Genomic DNA, 20,355 nt, shown 5'->3' on the forward strand with positions numbered 1-20,355 from the left:
CAGAGAGAAGATAGACAACTATGCGGGAAGCGTTATCATCAGAACTGAAGCTACAAATTACGTTGCGTTTTCTGGTAAGTGGATTTTCATATTAATCTCTGCAGACTCTTACACCATGTGCCGAAAACAACAATTACTAAATCGAGGACGTTTCAATCAATCACCACTGCTGCATGTAGGGCAGTCGCCTAGGTGGCAGATTCCCTATATGTTGTTTTCCTAGCATTTTGTCAAATGATTGCAAGGAAATTGGAAATGTATTGAACATCTCCCTTGGTAAGTTATTCCAATCCCTACCTCCCCTTCCTATCAACCAGGGGTGGCCACTAACCTTAATTTTGGGAGCCGCAAATTTACGAGCAAATTTCGGAGACAAAATTGGGAGCATGTTTACAAAGTGGTTTATAAAACGAAGACATGTTTTTCATTTTATAACAAATGAAGGTACATTTATTTTCTACATAACACAGAACATTATTGTTTAGGTACACATCAAGGAATGAGATTTTACTTTTGAGAAATACTTTTTTGAGTGTTCTATTTTGCTGTTAGTTTTTTTGAAATCTGGCTGATAATTGGTAAGCGCAGTTCGCACAACTTCACTTAAATTTTCGTCAGTTAGTTCAGATCGATATTTAGATTTAATTTGTTAGTTTCCATTAATTATTTCAATTAATTTTACTCTAAGCTTGGTGTCAAGAGCCGCACGAGACTGACTCAAGAGCCGCATGCAGCTCGCGAGCCTCGTTGTGGCCGGCCCGGCAAACGCATATTTGCCCCAATTTGTTCTCTTGAATCCCATGTTTATCTTCATAATGTGATCTTTCCTACTTTTAAAGACACCACTCAAACGTACTTGTCTACTAATGTCATTCCACGCCATCTCTCCACTGACAGCTCGAAACATACCACTTAGTCGAGCACCTCGTCTCCTTTCTTCCAAGTCTTCCCAGCCCAAACTTTGCAACATTTTCGTAATGCTACTTTTTTGTCGGAAATCACCCAGAACAAATAGAGCTGCTTTTCTTTGGATTTTTTCCAGTTCTTGAATCAAGTATTTCTGGTGAGTGTCCCGTACACTAGATCCATACTCTAGTTGGGGTATTACCAGAGACTTATATGTCCTCTCCTAGTCAGTCTTTTTCTATAGCAGGAAAAGTAATGATCATTAACTCAGGATACTCAAAGGAATATTTATAGGAACCCACATAGCAGCTTACAAAATGATAACACAAGTATTACAAGCAGAAATCAATGAGAATTATTTCCACAATCTACAAAAATGAAATGTCGTCTTTAGCGTATCTTAGTGGTTTGTATAATGAAATGAAGCTAATGATATTTCATTTTCGACGTCATCTACTCACGAAATACGCTGGCTCAGTTTCAGCCTCGCCTGGAGGTTTCAAGGGCGAATATCCTTCCTGCCACTACACAATCATCCTACTAAAAATCCATATTGAATTTTCTATTGAATTCGTCGGGGTTCAAACCCAGCGAAAACGGGTTGGTAGCTAAGTGCTAAAACAGTGCTAAAACGCCCCCCACCCCCCCCCCACCCCCAATCAAAAAGTATTCAGCTTTTTACAGTTATTTCAAGGGGAGCTGGAATTTATCTAGGAGTTAATGCCGAGTGCCCTTCCTGACACCATGTGAACTTTCAGGAAAAAGTGCCCCATTACAACCCCCTGGGATTAGGAGCTCGGCCAACCGGGTGGATAGCTAACAGCTAACCCGCTGCGCTAATCAGGCCTTTCCCCATTCCTTCATGATGAATAATTTCATTTATTAGAAAAAAAATAACTTTCCAAGAGACAAATAAATTATGATTTTCAATTTTCCCCCATCTACAGCTTTCAAGTACGTACACTCAACGCAGAAAATTTGGTCGTCGCAGAAAATGACTTCCTTTCAGAATCTTCTTGTTCGAGTCGGTAGACGCAGAGTGGGTCTCGACCCACAAGTGGCTGCGGCTGGTCCGTGGTCCGACAGTTCTGCATTCCAACCGACCAACCGAGCAGAGGAGGGGTGGTCACGGCTCTACCGTGGCTCTACGCCTCTGCATTCGGGAGACGGGGAGGGGCTGTTCCCCATCGTCAGCTGTAATGAGAAGGATTTCCCGTGGTTTTCTATTCTCCTGCACCAAGGCGAATGCCGGAACAGTTCCTGGTATAGGCCACGGCCGCCAATCCTCTCACCTTCTCCGACACAAATCTCTTGACCTCTGAGAGACGGCGTCACCGTCTAGGAGGACCGCCTTCCCCTTCAGGGGAGGAATGAAAACAATTAGTAACTCCACTGGAAGATCTGACGTAACCGTTGAATCACCTGTCCAGGGTTATCAACACCAGCACTGCAGGTAGACTCTGGAATCCATTGTGTCATCACTCCTACACCATGCACTTCCGCTGATGACCCAAACTGCTTACTTCGTTCTTTGAACATATTACCCAGATCACTGACCGCCACGTTCTCGCCCAGGTATCTCCTATCACATGCAAGCGGTTTCCTCTTATAAACAGAGGATGGTTGCCTAGATGTACTTCCTCTTAAAACAATAATCACCACCACCACCATCTTATAAACACCCGTAGATTCGACTTTCTTGCTTGTCGTAAAAGGAATTGTAGAACTCTTAGCTCGTGGAGGCTTTTTCTGTCCATATCCCTTCTTATATCCAAGCCCTGCTGCCCTTCAAGTTCCTCGCACTATTCAAAATTCAGCTTGCCATTAATAAAAAAACAAACTTAATTCTAACAGGTCTTCTTCCCCTATTCTTTCCCATCCTATACAAATCATCTATGTCGCTCTCAGTACAGTCAATACCTAAATTCTCTCTCATTAGCTTTAAGACTGAGTTCATCAATTGCATCGCAGACTCTCCTTCCGTTTCCTCCAGGCCGTAAATAATAATATTTCTTCTCTTTCCTCCTCCGTTCTTCTGCTATCTCACCAGTGAAGTACCTGAACTTGTTCTTCTAGCGCCTTTACTCTCTGATTTAGTATCGCTCTTTCTTCCTTCTCTTCTCTTAATCTTCACCTTTATTTCTGGTAGTTCTTTGGTTATGCTGTCCTTCATATCGTTGATCTGTTGATACTGCACCTCGAACATTTCTTTGGTCTGGTCAGCCTGAGAAGCATCGCGCACAGCTTCCTTGATTTTCTCCATGTCCTCCCATGTTAATGGGCCTGGGTTCATCTCGACACCTCCGATGACTAATAGAGTAGCCACTATAGCTGCCGCCATCATCAGTTCTGTCAGTCCTATTCCTTTATTTACTTCTAATTTGCACTCCGTCTTGATCCACTTGACTCGGCTGTGCCAGCGCCCTATTGCACTCCTATACTGTTGCACTGTTGCGCCCATACTGCTTTTCCTGCACTTCCGGACCGTTACCACGCACGTCTGCTCACTAGCTCAGCTCAGCAAAGACTGTCGAAAACAATATTAGCTAGTAGTAGTTCTAGTTGGAAATAGGATGAACATATTGTGCAGCTTTCCACAGTTTACGAATGTCCTCACGCTTCGAGAATGTATAAAATGAAATATTTCGTTGCAAGCCATTTTTTATGCGGTTGAGCGTACATTGTAACTTACTCTGTTTTTCATTTAGTAAGAGCAAATTTTCGAGCCAATTCAAGTAGTTAGAAACATCTGTTGAGAACTCAGGGAACCAGTAGTAAAGTTGAAATGCTTAGTCTGCAATAGGGAAGTTCATGGTACATTTTCAAAGATTTGTCATGAATTTACCTGTATCACAAATATTCCTTCCTGTACCCTAATGCGAAAATACGGTACCGTAACCCTGAAGTAATTCCCCATATTACACACAGTATTCATTGCTGATGCTATTTTTATCCCTCATTTTACTGGAAATTTGAGCTCATCGCCTCATTCATATAATTCCAAACCTACCTTAACAAATACATCATTTTACGGTAGCAGGGCAAATAATTATATACGAGTAATTTAAAAGAAAAGGCTCACCTTATTTTATTATTTGATCCTGAATCTAGCATCTACTGCATCGCCCGGCGTCTTGATTACTGAAACAAAGGAATAGTTTCGTTTAGTAAACTTAAATACTCCTTAAGATATGCAAATTAAAATTATGATTACAATTATTTGTATAATAATAATAATAATAATAATAATAATAATAATAATAATAATAATAATAATAATAATAATAATAATAATAATAATAATAATAATAATAATAATCTTATCAAATCCCTAATACAGTTTTAATTATTTTGTATGATAGTTTATAAATTATTTCCGGCTTACTGTAAATACTAGTTACATGTAATTTGATAATCTTGGTTTGGTGTAAGAGAAGGCTTCACAGCCTTTATTACGCTAAGCAAAACAAGGCAAATATGTGCATAAATACAGCAGAGCATATATTAACCGATCAAATGGTGGGGGAGTTCGGATGATCACAATTTCGGATAATAATTGAAATGTCATTTTTTAAAGGTTAAGAATGCTTTTTTTAAGGTCTTTATTTGCTAGTGGCTTTACGTCGCACCGACACAGATAGGTCTTATGGCGACGATGGGATAGGAAAGGCCTAGGAGTTGGAAGGAAGCGGCCGTGGCCTTAATTAAGGTACAGCCCCAGCATTTGCCTGGTGTGAAAATGGGAAACCACGGAAAACCATTTTCAGGGCTGCCGATAGTGGGATTCGAACCTACTATCTCCCAGATGCAAGCTCACAGCCGCGCGCCTCTACGCGCACGGCCAACTCGCCCGGTTTTTTTTTTTTTTTTTTTTTTTTTTTTAGATGAAAGTAAATGAAGACAATAATACAGTAAGCCCTACTATTTGTTTCTGAAAAATAGATTTGCTTTTGCTTTTGTTTTGCCATCGTTTGATAGCCGCTATGCCATGCCACCGTTTCATTAACACAACGTCACAATAACATAACGAATGATGTTTCTTTCATTCGTTCTTTTAATTTAACCATATTTTCCCGATCGTTTCGCTTATTTCGGTTAAAAGTGTTTCTGTTAACGGAGGTTCTACTGTAAAATAACAAAACACACATGAAGCCATTACATACATACATACATACATATATACATACATACATACATACATACATACATACATACGGTTCCTTAAGAAAATAGTTACACGAGCTATGATGCTGCGTATCACACAGATTTAAGAGCAGAAAATTGACTTTAAAGCTCAGTTAGGGAATCTGTGTCCGGCTCCTTTGCTGAATGATCACCCTTCGGTTGAGAGGGCTCCGGGTTCGACTCATGCGCGGGTTGGCGATTTTAACTACATTCGGGTAATTCCTCTGGTTCAGGGAGTGGGTCCTTGTGTTTGTCTTAACACACTCTTCTGTATTTACGTACAACGCAACACAACACAACATACTACCAACTACCACAGAATGAATTGCATCCTGTAAAGATAGAACATGTTGTTAACGTCCTGATGAAGGATAAAACACATACCCTTGATAGCAATTAACATTACACATTCCTACTTTTACCTTCCAACCTCTCAAAAATAAATAAAAATTACCCATTCGAGCTTCCTATTCTTCTTCTTAATGTGCCATCTTCTAGCGAAGGTTGGCGGTCAACATGGCGATCTTGAATTTGGATGAAGCGACACGGAACAGAGCCATCATGTCCAACCCATACCAGTCTACGAGGTTCTTCATCCATAGAGTTCGTCGTCTACCAGGACTCCTACGTCCTTCTATTCTTCCTTGTACAACAAGCTGCAGGATTCTGTACTTATCATTCCGCATTATATGGCCGAAGTATTCCAGCTTCCGCCTTTTAATGGTCAGCATGACTTCAGTCTTCTTTCCAAGTCGACCCAACACCTCGGAATTCCGGATTCTGCCTGTCCATGAAATTCGAAGCATCCGTCTGTATACCCACATTTCGAATGCTTCCGGTCTTTTACAAAAGCTTGAGTAATTGTCCAGCACGGACCAGACGGAGCCTTGTAGGTTGCGATTGTTGAGCAGTTTCTTCATCTGCATGAAGATGTTTCTCGCATGTTCAATGCGGACCCGTATTTCTTGGCTGCAGTCCCATTTCTGGTTGAGGTAACATCCTAGATACTTGTATTGGTGAACCCTAGCGATGGGTTCATTGTCGAGAGTGAGCTGCACGTGGACGTCTTGCCGTTTACTGATGACCATGAACTGGATTTATCTTCAGTCCTCTGTTGTTGCAAGCAGTATTCACTTTGTTGTCCGACTCGTTGGCTGAACGGTCAGCGTACTGGCCTTCGGCTCAGAGGGTCTCGGGTTCGATTCCCGGCCGGGTCGGGGATTTTAACCTTAATTGGTTAATTCCATTGGCACGGGGGCTGGGTGTATGTGTTGTCTTCATCATCATTTCATCCTCATCACGACGCGCAGGTCGCCTACGGGAGTCAAACAGAAAGACCTGCACCTGGCGAGCCGAACCCGTCCTGGGATATCCCGGCACTAAAAGCCATACGACATTTCATTTCACTTTGTTTAATAATAGTTGAAGGTCTTCTACGTTGTCTGCTAGCAATACTGTGTCGTCAGCATAGCGGAGGTTGTTTAGACGTTCCCCGTTGATAACGATGCCTATGGTAGATGGTTCTTCCAGAGCTTCGGCAAGGATAGCCTCTGAGTAAATGTTGAAGAGTAGAGGCGATAATACGCAGCCTTGTCGAACGCCACGGCGGATGAATTTTATAAATGTTCATATTTGTCAGAATTTTCTTTTTTTTTTTTTTTGCTAGTTGCTTTACGTCGCACCGACACAGATAGGTCTTATGGCGACGATGGGACAGGAAAGGGCTAGGAGTGGGAAGGAAGCGGCCGTCGCCTTAATTAAGGTACAGTCCCAGCATTCGCCTGGTGTGAAAACGGAAAACCATCTTCACGGCTGCCGATAGTGGGTTTCGAACCTACTATCTCCCGAATACTGGATACTGGCCGCACTTAAGCAACTGCAGCTATCGAGCTCGGTTTTGTCAGAAGTCATAGAAAGCTGTAACCCTTTATCGAGTTAGTTCTGCATGACTATCCGGGCTTTGTTCATGATTGAGCGCAACGAATCCACTTCAGTGCATCAGAAGTTTTTGTTACATTATTTGTATTCTACGCTCACAGGCTAAACAAAGGGACTCCTGTACACGTGACCAGACGAATGCAACGTTTTTAGTATTCACAACGAAGTGAATGTTTACTGTAACTCAATACACAACATTTTGCCCTGTAGGTCAGCAGCAATGCCGGAAAAGAATGGGTTATGGAAGAGTAACAGTTATATAACCTATCCATAACAGAGGAGTCCGAAGTATTGTTGGAGGTAGATTCCGTGGTCTTCTTCACTGCGGTCGGAATGTGACAGGAAAATGTGTGCGTATGAACAGTGTATTATGGTTTGTTAATGATTCAGAGGGTGATAAGATGACTAAAGCCCTACACGGATGCGGATGTCTGCTGATATCCACGAAGTTAGTGTCTTGGCGGATGCAAACTGTATGGCAGTGCTGATCATTTTGCTGATAATTTCTAAATAATGAAATTTATTGATTTTCACACAGGTATGCTCTTATTTTTGCTTCTGGTTAGGCGACCCTTAGCACTGGTATGGGGGAATGGTGATATATCAAGAGCTTTGAGATCATAAAGTCGTAAATCTGATCGAAGCCTAATATTAGTCGAAGGAAGGAAAAAAATGTTCCGAAAGGGAAGCGCTCAATACGTCGGTAGTTGTCGCGAGAGCAGTTCCTCATTAAACCTTTGGCTGTAGGGGGTCTGGCGTCAGGTGTCAGGTCTATTGTGTTATGTTAACAGATCTATCCGTTTCAATACCTTCGGTGTAACTTAGTAAAATAGTTACACTATCTGCGGATAACCATTCGCGGATGCGGATGAAGGAAGTGTGGATGTGGAGCGGATGCGGATGATATTTTCTACATCCGGGCAGGGCTCCAGTGATAACATCGAGAGTATAGCGGTCTTCAAAGAAAATCATGAAGCAGTTTTAGCCCACGTCCCTTCTCAACCCAGTCTTATATTCCCAACGGGGTCAGAAATCGAACGACCGGGCAAATTAAGGCCACGGCCGCTTCCTTCCAACTCCTAGGCCTTTCCTATCCCATCGTCGCCATAAGACCTATCAGTGTCGGTGTGACGTAAAGCCCCTAGCAAAAAGAAGAAGAAAAAGAAAGAAATCGAACGCCCAGGCAAAGCGGGAGATACGCTACTTGTAACCCTAGACGACGATATTGGACACTCTTAGGCCAACTTTCCTGAATTATAACATCCTTTCATCCATTTTTCCGTAACTTCTAATGATTATCTCTTAATCCTTCACTTATAACTGTAACACACTATGAAAATTAAATTGTGCTACTTAATTACACAACTTTAAATTCTTGAACTTGGTATCCTTATACTTCATATGCTGGAAGGATAAACGAAGATAGATTTCGCCCTTTTACTGCTAATTATCTGTTGTCCGTTATCGGCTGCCTGTGGGCGGTATATTATCCCATATCATAACGAGAGGCAAAGCAAGGTTTAATCATTTTCCTATGGTTACGTCCAGAGCATCATTAGTGCTCACAAAAGCCTCGAGTAATGGATTCGTATACGCTTGGTTGACTTCTACAGCCACCCAGGCTTTTTATAATGGGAAGCGAGGTTGGATATTAGATTCCTTTCTGAAGAGACACGAAGCTTTAACGTGAAGGATGGTGATGATGAGTGATGTCAGCAAATAAAAATATAGCTTGAAGAAAGTTACTTAAATCTGTCATTTCCTACGTCCATGACCACTTTCACTGGTCGTTAACATATAGCCTACTGCTATTTCACATAGGCAGTCAGAATAGGGCCCGATATTTAGGTCGCAGGGCTGAGTGGCCCAGACGGTTGAGGCATTGGCCTTCTGACCCCATCTTGACAGGCTCGATCCTAGCTCAGTTCGGTGGTATTTGGAAATGCTCAAATACGTCGGCCTCGTGTCGGTAGATTTACTGGCACGTAAAATAACTCCTGTGGGAATACATTTCAGCATCTCGGCGTCTTCGAAAACCGTAAACAGGTAGCTAGTGGGACGTAAAGTCAATAACATTATTATTCGTTATTTAGATCTTACCTTCCGTTATTTTTAAAAACTGGCTTTACATCGCACCGACACAGATAGGTCTTATGGTGACGAAGGGATGGGAAAGGGGTAGAAGGGGAAGGAAGCGGCATGGCCTTAATTAAAGTACATTTGCCTGGCGTGAAAATGGGAAACCACGGAAAATCATCTTCAGGGCTGCCGACAATTGGGTTCGAACTCTATCTCCCGGATACAAGCTCACAGCCACGCGCCCCTAACCGCACGACCAACTCGCCCGGTGTTTTATATTTGTGATATGCTCAAAAGTCGTTTCTTTAAGGATTTTGTAGCAGTAGAAGAATGTCCATCGGTAAATCATTAAAAAGAAGACTTTTTATTTACTGTATTATTAACAACGTTTCGAATAAACTGAACACCCAAAAGTATTCATAGAATACATGCATAATTTTTTAATGGCACAGTACTTTAGTTTCAATTGAAGTAAACAACTACACCTATGCCATGAAGGCCCTGTGAAGGGTGGAAGGTAAAGTCTTCCACTATTCGAAACCTCGGCACTTGGAGGGGTAGAATAGCTTACTCTACGACCGGCCGCCTTTACCCCCAGGAATTAACATGGTTCTCAGTTCTCAGTGATCGGTGAGAACATATTAACTAGTAAAACAATCTTGCAACAGAAACAGTTTTCCATCCCTCAACATTTACTCTGATACACGGATAAAAACATGGCGATATTCTAAACATATAGGCTAGTTACAATTCTGATAAGCTTAACGGAAGATAACAAGACTATTCACAGTAAAGGATAGATCTGTAGTGATCGATTATCTCATTAAGTACGTTTTTCCTGTTAACAAATGTATTTATAAGTTCAACAATGCAGGCTTTCCCCGCCACCGTTCTCTGTAAACGAACGCCAAGGCGCTCACGACGGCGTAATGCCGTAATAGTGTTCCGTCAGGAGTCATCTACTGATCTAAAATAAGCCCGTGTGGTGTTATTACTCTGGAAGATGTCTGAATGTTTGAACTAATGCACATATTTTATAGATTTCAACTGAAAATGCTCATTATTTTCAGAGATCAAAAACAACAGTGTAAGATATTTTAGGTCGTAACACCTCATTTAGGCGCTTTTAAATTTTATGAATGCCCGTGGTACAACAGTCCATGAAGGACTTTAGCTTGCCAAAATGACAGCTGCTCATCCGAATGGCCTGCAGATGCTGAAGTTTTACACAGTCAGCGTTACGACATACTCAACCGAACTGCTTGACTCCTGCGGCCGGGTCCGCTGTCTTTCATATCAGACAGCTCCTCATTTGGTCGTAAACTGAATGAACACCGTTCCAGCCTTCAGTCTAGAATTAAAATCTTTTAACTGGTTGGGAACTCAAGCCTGGCCCGCCGGATAAGATCAGGCACGTTACTCCTACACTACTTTTAGGTAAAATTAAATTCATATGTTTTTCTTCACGAATGTAATTTACATATAGCGTACAATTAGGTAGGTAAGGAAGGAAAATAATGTTATTCTTCTTCTTTCCGGCCTTTTCCCAACTACCTGGGGTCGGCACTTTGAATTGAGCCCATTTTTACGGCCGGATGCTTTCCCTGACGCCAACCCTCTGTGGAGGAATGTATGACTATTGTGTGTTTCTGTGGTGCTTGGCAGTGTGGTGTGTTGTGTATTAATCAAGAAGTGTGTTGAGATAAACACAAACACCCAGCCCCGAGCTGGGGGAAGTAACCAGAAAACGTTAAAATCCCTAACCTGACCGGGAATAGAACCCGGGACCCTCTGAGCCGAAGGCCACTATGCTTGTCATTCAGGAAAATAGAGGTTAAAGCCTACAAATGCAGGCCTTAGACAGATTCGTCAAGGGTGCTATTAGTCACTATAAATATTATGGTGAATATTGCTGTCTTAATTTGCAAAATAACAAGGTAATTAAACTTAACACCAATCGGGTGGATTGGAGCTCAGAACTGTCAAATAATGTATCAAGTAAAGAAAGGAAAGGACCATCAATGTAGGGTAAAGGAAAATCATCCTAAACCTTACACATCTAATACTACGGTGTGCTGATAAGAACAAGAATTGAAAAAGTGAGGTTAGGCAGGAGAGGTTAAAGAAAGAAGAGAAAAGATGCCAGATTCAACAGGATCCGAAAGGTTTTAAACACTTTTCATAAGGTGTTGGGCTATGGTGGGCCTCAATAACGTTCAGTCAACTTCGGAGAGAGAAAACACACTGGGTCCTTGAGTGAATCGTCAGAGTAATGACCTTCGGTTCAAAGAGCCTTGGGTTCGATTCCCAGCAGGGTCAGGTACTTTAATTGGGGATGATTGATTCATCTGGCTCGGTTACTGGGTGTCTGTGTTTGTCTCAATACACTCCTCTTCATTTACATACGAGAGCTGTAAGTAAAAGTAGTAGCAACGTAGTCCAGACACTTGTAGGAGGTGCGCAAATAGGATATGGGAGCGGTTAGGTGGCGCTGTTGTAGATGTGTAGTGTGCATTTGACGGGCATCCAGTTGGGAGTGTGTTGCTGTGTGGCGTTGAAGTGAATTCTGTTTTAAAAAGGTGATCAGCATTCGTGGATAAAAATCGAGGTTGCCCGTGGCAAAAATGAATCAGAATGTTATCGAGGTTCATGTGAAATAGGGTTGGGAAGACCGGAACAGTCAGTTGTTCCGGAACATTAGGAACTTGAGGTGGAGTGTTTCGGTACAGTGTGCTGGCACACGGCACACGGCACACGGCACTGTAACTGCGCAGTAGAGAGAACTTCGTGAGGCAACGTGACATGCTCCGTTTCAGCATTAATGTGCTGCTGTACCGGACGTGCTGTGTGTAGTTACAGCCAGCGTGAGCTACACGGAACGTGAAGGAACAGTCGGAACACTGAAATTCGCGCCCAATAATTTTAAAGGCTGCTTTTAGGTGAAGATTTTTTCGGTCAATATGAAATACACATAACACGGTTACTATGGCAGTACAGGTGTTTTAAAGCAACTAATCCAAGAATATTTTCACCAGTTGAATGTATCAGCCTATATTGTTAGTAATTAGGGCCAGGATAAAACTTCATGGCACGTAAAAAAGCAGTCGGAACTCTGAAATAGGCACCCAGAAAATCATGTCTAAATGTTGCTTTAGGATTAGAATGTTTTCATTCATTCTGAAATACACCTGTCACAATGTTATTTTCACGAATTAAAAATATACTCGCACAGTTGAAGAAATATTCGTCAGTATTCTATTTACGTACACAATATACAAGCGGAACACGAAAATAAAAAAGTTACCCATACAAGCAAAACACGAAGATAATTAAACACTATATTGTGCCCTATAATGCCCTAGTCGCTATCAAGCAGATGCTGAGATCCGACCAAGCACATTATAGTGGACAATACACTCACCACACGGTAAGTGCCCTTTGCCACATAGCTTACCTAACTCGTATATCCTCTTCTTCAGCTCGGCGTAGCTCCGTCAGCAACAGGATAAATGGGTGAAGATGGGTCAGCGTAATAAAAATAAATGAAGAGGAATAATATGTTCAGGGTATAAACTAACTTAAGCCGAAATAAAGAAAACATAGGAGAGCTGCGACTTCGCTTAATAACATCATTTATTACAAATGAGAGTCAAATATCTGGTATAAAAATTAATCTGTCAAATTTACACAATTGATAATGCTTGCATAATTAATGAATTTAATAAATGGGTCTTCGTTCGATGTTTGTGGCATGGTGTAGGAGACCCCTAGCATCGTTCACATATGAGGCTGCAGCAACCAGAGCAAGGCTACCTCCAAAGAAATAAAATCAAATCATGAGATTCTGAATAGCTAAATCGTATCTACAAACAATAAAAAAACTTTTCCTTAGTGAATCTATGCCACAGGACTTTGAGTTAGCACACGCTCTTAAAACTAAACATGCCATACAAATATACCGTATGGGAATCGAACTCCAGACTACGGAAAGTCCTGCAACAGCGCTACGTATAATACGATAAGAAATACATTATATACACTGTGCAGACATATCGTTATCATGACATACACGTACTAATGAAACACGCAGTCGTGTATAAAATTTTATCTTCCAAACAACAGTTAGAATTAGGTCAACGTTCCCTTCTTTTCTTGACAGAGACAGTATTGTTCCCACAAACTTGTAGACTTCCCTTGCAGTGACGTCAGAACGTTCTTCCTTCCTTTTTAACACGACTTGGGTCCTTGTACGAACTGAGCGGCCATGACGAGACAGCCAAAAATTACAACCGACTGACTGCTGGTAAACAAACCCTGGTGAACAACCGTACTTCCAATTCTGGCCCATTAATACTACAAATTACTGGGCCCTCTTATTCATATAATCCATTGTAATTACCACATGTCTATTCACTTAATACAGTGCTAAACTCTGCACTCTAATCTGCTCATAACTCAAATTCAACTGGAGCATTTATTCAGATCCTCACTTGTGCACGTTTCCTGCACACATAACTATCATATCGCAGCTTACGCCTGCATCCATCAGGCTATTACGGGCTTTATCCCTTGATTCTGGGCTTATCAAACATATTTCTCATTTCGTACATATTTCTGCGTAAATTCATGACCAGCTCAATTTCATACCCGATTCCGAGTGTATTAAAGAAATATAGATGATATTATACTGTCACAATAAAAGACCAATGTCTACGCATGCTCCATGCATCTAGCTAGTCCCTAAACATCTTGTCCTGCTTATAAAAATCTAAGACTGTTTAAGTCTTCGGTAGATGAAATTATACGAGCCTTATTACCATGGATTGAAGACATTATATACAACAAGTTATGACATCACCGAAAATACAATCTAAAACCACAGCATACAAACATTAACTATCTTACACGCGTGAGTCCTGGGGCATAAATTTATATACACGTACCCGTGGACACCTTTCTTATTTACATTCTAACGGAAGGCCTTAGTTACATTATTAAGATCCTGCCATTAGCCTCTCTGCTGCATGCTGAAAAAAAAGGTTGGTCTGACCTGAATCTGTGATATTATCTCAGCAGTTCCCCTGCGGACCTGATTATTTTAGCACATCATGCTAACGTTGTGGACGGACGACAGCAATCGGGGGTTCGTTGCTGGTGGCATGCTGATTCTCTTCGACGTTCAGCTGGACTCGCTCTGGTTGGTAGATCGCCGCCTCCTCGTTGTGGACGGTGCGTCGACAGGATGGAAAACACGCTTCTGGCGGTCCTCGTGCGTGCCTCGCTGCCGTGAAGGATGTTCCGTTGTTCCACTCGAAACTACTGCCTCAGCGTGATGACTTGGCAGTATCAGGTACACACGTAATGTTAGAGAAACTGTCACTAGGACAATGCAGTCTGTAACGACGCTGCGTGGAGACAAAGGTATCTTCTCCTCGTAGAGTTGTCGTGAGACAGACACTTCCCCGTCAGCGATACACACAGTGAATGATGCTAGCGTTCTCCCAGGCTGTATAATGAATGCGCATGACCCACGCTCGCGGGAGCATCGTGTGTGGGCCCTTGAAAGTTTGCGCGCGGAGATGAAAATTCTCTCACGGTACTTATGATAATTATCCATTTATTCGTGGAGATTACAACTACCGTCATGTGGCATATCAAAATTTTCAGAAAAATATGCTCATTCCAACTATTATATCCAAATCTCTATATTCATCTTGTGGGCGGAGATATCGAATGATTTTGTTTCCCTCCAAGTTAAGCGTTCCGCGGTTTCTCACAATGCTGCTCGCGTCCCACGCCATAAGCTAAGTGGTTCGCTTGGGTTAATAAATTTGAATGTTCATGCTGGGAACTTCATCTTGCGTCTGACGCTAAGTTCTCTTGAAAAGCGCGCAATGTTAGGTACTATTGCACAATAAAATACAATCTAATGTCCATTCTCTGTGGCCTCATCTGCATATCATAATTATCAACGTATTATCGTTCTACCACCATGAACAGAATGGTTCAATATACAAGCGGAACAGGAAATTAAAAATAAAACTAGGCCTATACAAGCAGAACACGAAAATAAAAATTATACGATGTTTAAGTTTTAAATATCTCGTCATTGTGCCGCTTGAAGATCCATTTGCAGAAAAAATAGAACATAAATTGCATGTCACTCTATCCAGTTTTATTCTAGTAAATAAGTCGTAAACAGGACTCCGGTGCGACATTATTCAAAGTCTTTCGTACGGTATATATTACTAGGATTCAATGAAAACACTCTTACAAAACAGAACGCATTAAGTTATCCGCATGTACCGAAGGCCAGTTGCCGGTGTAACGGAACTCACAGAACAAAGAGGATACGACGGAACACTACAGGACATGGCGGCACCCTGCCGGTATCGACAGTCAGCTAGTAGGTGAAGGGCAGTGCATAGTGGCGCTTCTGACGGGACAGCGAGTCACTGTGTCGGTCTCGCTTGAGAATTTTTCGGAACAACTGACGCTCCGTGTTCCGGAACAGCGGAACGTAACTATGCACCGGCACAGTGTGCCGAAACAGGGACATGGTGCCCAACCCTAATGTGAAGCTGTAGCGAGAATGCATTACCACATAGAACGGTTGCACAATGGGTCAAGGCTTTCCCTGCAGGTCGGAATGAGGTCTTGGAACACCCTCCGTACTCACCAGACATGAGTCTTTGTGACTTCGACCTTTTTCCTAAATTGAGGAAACCCTTCAGAGGCCTCCCATTTCCTGACGTGGCATCTGTATTCCGCGCAGTAGAGTGCTTCGCAGCTATTATCAACAGAGAACGCCTTGCGAACGGTCCCCAACGGCTTCCCGACATTTGGCAAACGGTAATAGACATAGCGGGTGACTACACTGAAGTAAAGTAATGCAATTGTACTGTTAGTTCATTAAATATTACCATTACTTTATTTACAGCCCTCGTATAACGCACCACGTTACCGGCGACCACAGAAACACGTGATAGTATTTCTCTACACGTAAGGTTGGTGACTGGAAGGCCATCCAGCCGTAAAACTGGGCCAAATACATACCGATCGTAATAAAATTGGAAGGAAAATGCCAGGAATAAGAAGAATGCTGCCAGGAAACCTCAGATGACTTCAACACCAGTTTGACGAGGAATATTAAAATTATTCGAAATATTGAAGATAATGTTTCTTAAATTTAAGTTATAAGATAATATTAGAAACTTACTGTAGAATCCAACAGAATTACAACTGCCAAATTTTATTTTAATGGAAACATAATGAAGTTCATCAAACTGGCATAATTTATTCGAGGGTTCTGGTAGAAGGCCCGTATAGTGTAACCCTGATAAACCGATTAATATTCGGAAAATATTCACCAATACTTGCCTTAGGGTAGAAAAATCTGTCGTCCGTTACATGGAAGTTAACTGATTTTCCAGGCTGAAATTCAATTTCATTTCTGCGGGCTTTATTAATTTTGTAATCAATTGCAATTGACTATTAACTATACAAAAAGAGAATATGAAATGGGTATCCAGAAGTTCATTTCTGTTCAAATACTCTGTCTTTTTTATTTCCTACGTCATGCTGGTTGTATATCATCAATTTTCCCGTCTCATTTATTATATTCGCGTCCATTAAGTTGTCATCGATGACAGATCTGTTACATCTTTTTAGATGGAGAGCAAACTCATTTCTGAGTAATAACAGTATCATTATGCATTGGCATCATGCATAACAACAAAAGATTCTTGAGAAAGACGTGTGAAGAACGTATCAGTTGCAGAACAGCATAAGAACTGGACAGGAATGAATAGATTGCTTCCTACAGCTACAATTACATACATACATACATACATACATACATACATACATACATGCATACATACAGCCGACTTTCATCATGTCTGGATTCTCACAAGCCAGTCGCAGTTTTGAAATGAAAAATCACTTCAGTCAGGTTCAGATTCGACGAAAATCTGAAGATCCCGTTGCTGTGATCACGATATCAACAGTGACGTTAAACAGTAGCTCAATTTAATTGGTTCCGCCGTATACAATGAATTATCTGAAACTTTTAACGTAAAACTACAGCGAGTGTAAAATGCTTGTGTTCGTTACGTGACAAATGCCAAGCGTGATGAACGCATAACACCCTACATACAGTTGCAATGGTTGAAACTCTATGAATGGCCGCAAATCTTAGTAGCTGTTGCTACTCACAAAATTCTCAAACTGAAGACCCCATCCTGCCTTTATAATGCACTTAAGTTTATGGAGTCAGTGCACAACAGAGATAATAGGTTTACAAAAACCACCCTCCAAATTCCCCTCCATCGTACCACAAAATTTAACAAATTCTTTGTTTGCACTGCATCACGTATCTTTAACGTCTTTAATCTTCACCGTTCCGCAAATAACACTGAACTCAACTAAAGGAGTCCTTAACATTTTTCTTCCTGGAGGAATGTGCAAGGGGCTGAGAACACAGAATATGCATTCTTGTGTCTAACAATCAGAAACATGTATGTTCCTTAGATAATTATTTTACTCTCTGCTTTAGCTTTAGATTCTTTAAATTCTTGTAGCCTAAAATAATAAATAGGCTTAATGTTCTACTTTCTTATTTATAATATCCATCCATCCATTATCTAAAGGCTAAGCCTTGTCGCTGCAGCCACATCCCACGGTCTTCAGCAATCCTTTTCATCGTGACATAGGAAGCAAAACCCAGCTGAGTGATTATGTTCCTAAAATATGAGAGACGTGGTCTTCCTCTCGACTTCTTCCCTAGGACCTTTCCTTTGAAGATATTCTGGAGAAAGGTGCCATGTCGTAGGATGTGTCCAAGAAATTTAGCTTTCCTTCCGCTTCTCATTTTCATTCAAAATTTGGATATTAGTCTTTTTTCTGTCCAACTCGTCCCTGTTAGTCTTCTCCAGAACCACATTTCAGCAGCTTCTAGTGTTGTTTATGCTTGTTTTCCCAAAGTCTAGGTCTCACAACCGTAAGTTAGCACACTCCAAACAAAGGTTTTAACAAATTTCTTCCTGGTTTCAATTCCTGTATGCGTATTTAACAATAGATTTTTCTTGTTTTGAAACTCTTGCTTTGCCATAGCAATTCTTCTTTTGACTTCTGTCAGGAAATGATTATCATTGGTAATAACACCACCCAGATAACAAAATTCTTTAACCTGATCTATTTTTTCACAGCCTAATTTAATGTTTGTTTTCAATTCAGTCTTCTTTTGAACGACCATCATTTTTTCGTTTTCTTTGTGTTTATTTTTAGCCTGAACTTCTCTAACGTGTTGTTTAGTATACCGAGCAACCTAGTCTTTTTGTGCTCTGTATCCGTATTTTATTTTTTTAATTTTAATGTTTAATTGAGTATGTTAATATTATACAAATTTAGTTAGTGTGTTCATAAACCTGTATATTATATGAAGACGCTACATAATGCAGCTTTTCATCCTCAGTAGCATGTGAATTATCAACAAATTCAATTCAGTCCAATTCCATTCAATTCTCTCTCTCTCTCTCTCTCTCTCTCTCTCTCTCTCTCTCTCTCTCTCTCTCTGCCTGTAGACAAGCGCTGTAGTGTGTGATGATATTCCGGTTCACTCTCTGAATTTTGGCCTTTTGAATCTTCAAAATGTCGGTGCGAATGTCAGTTTTCAGTTCTATGGAGTGGGGGTTACTTCTCTACACTTTATCTTTCAAACTATCCCAAACCGGTACCAATTATTCTGCCCCTGAAAACACCACGCACTGTATTAATTGAAATACGAGCGGTATGGGCTGTATAGCCACATTTTGCTGGAAATACCCGAACGACCTTTCCTGTTCAGTCAGTTGAGGAAAAACCTCGTTCACCATTAATACTATGTATCGGTCAAAACAATAGTATCGTAAAAAAATTGCACCGAGCGAGTTGGCCGTCAGGTTAGGGGCGCGCAGCTGTGAGTTTGCATTCGGGAGATAGTGGGTTCGAACGCCACTGTCGGCAGCCATTAAGATGGTTTTCCGTGGTTTCCCATTTTCACACAAGGCAAATGCTGGAACTGTATCCTATTAAAAGCCACGGCCGCTTCCTTCCCACTCGTAGGCCTTTCCCATTCCATCACGATTGACTTATGGATATACATTATCATAAACATTTGAATGACTTATAGCTTGAGATAAATATTCAGATATTGCAGCTATTCATACAAGTGGATGCATTCAATTTCCGAACTTCTTGTTATCAATCAATCAATCAATCAATCAATCAATCAATCAATCAATCAATCAATCAATCAATCAATCAATCAATCAATCAATCAATCAATCACTGGTATGCATTTAGGGCAGTCGTCCATGTGGCAGATTCCCTATCTGTTATTTACCCAGTTCTTTCTTAAATAATTGCAAATAATTTTGACATTTATTGAGCATATCCCTTGGTAAATTATTCCAATAACTAAATCCTCTTCCTATAAACGAATATTTGCTCCAATTTGTCCTCTTGAATTCCAACTTTTTCTTCATATTGTGATCTTACCTACTTTTAAAAGCACCACTCAAACTCATTCGTCTACTAATGTCATTCAACGCCGTCTCTCCAATGACAGCTGGGACCATACCACTAAGTCGAGCATCTCGTCTCCTTTCTCCTAAATCTTCCCAGGCTAAATTTTGCAGCATTTTCATAACGCTACTCTTTTTCGGAAAATCACCCAGAACAAATCGAGCTGCTTTTCTATGGATTTTTTTTTTCAGTTATCGAATCACGTAATCCTGGTGAGGGTCCCATACACTGGAACCATACTGTAGTTGGGGTCTTACCAGACACTTATATGCTCTCTCCTTACTACAACCCGTAAATATCCTCATAACCGTGTGCAGAGATCTGTACCCTTTATTTACATTTCCGTTTATGTGATTACGCCAACGATAAGGAACTTCCACCCCATTAACGCAGCAATTAAAACTAAGAGGAATTTTCCTATGAATGAAACTCACAACCTGACTTCTAATCCCCTTTATCATCATACCATTGCCTGCTGTCCATCTCACGACATTGTCGAGGTCTTTATGCAGTCGCTCACAGTCTTGTAACATTATCTATACAGTACAGCATCAACCGCAAAAAGCCTTATCTCCGATTCCAGTTATTTACTCTTATCATCATATATAAAAATAAGAAATCATAAAGGTCCAATAAGACTACCTTGAGGAATTCCCCTCTTAGTGATTACGGGATCAGATC

General features: G+C 41.1%; 1 protein-coding gene across 2 annotated transcripts in view; it reads right to left on the bottom strand.

Annotated features, from left to right (window-relative positions):
• Window positions 1–20,355, bottom strand: part of LOC136874251 (bcl-2-related ovarian killer protein) — an 891,695-nt gene that overhangs the window by 658,938 nt on the left and 212,402 nt on the right. For both annotated transcript variants that reach the window (XM_068227754.1, XM_067147884.2), the window contains exon 2: window positions 3,989–4,047. The gene's annotated coding sequence lies outside the window, so the exon portion shown is untranslated. The remainder of the gene's footprint in view (window positions 1–3,988; window positions 4,048–20,355) is intronic.

This window comes from Anabrus simplex, chromosome 1 (genome assembly GCF_040414725.1).
Source record: "Anabrus simplex isolate iqAnaSimp1 chromosome 1, ASM4041472v1, whole genome shotgun sequence".
In the NCBI taxonomy this organism is placed as follows: Eukaryota; Metazoa; Arthropoda; class Insecta; order Orthoptera; family Tettigoniidae; genus Anabrus; species Anabrus simplex.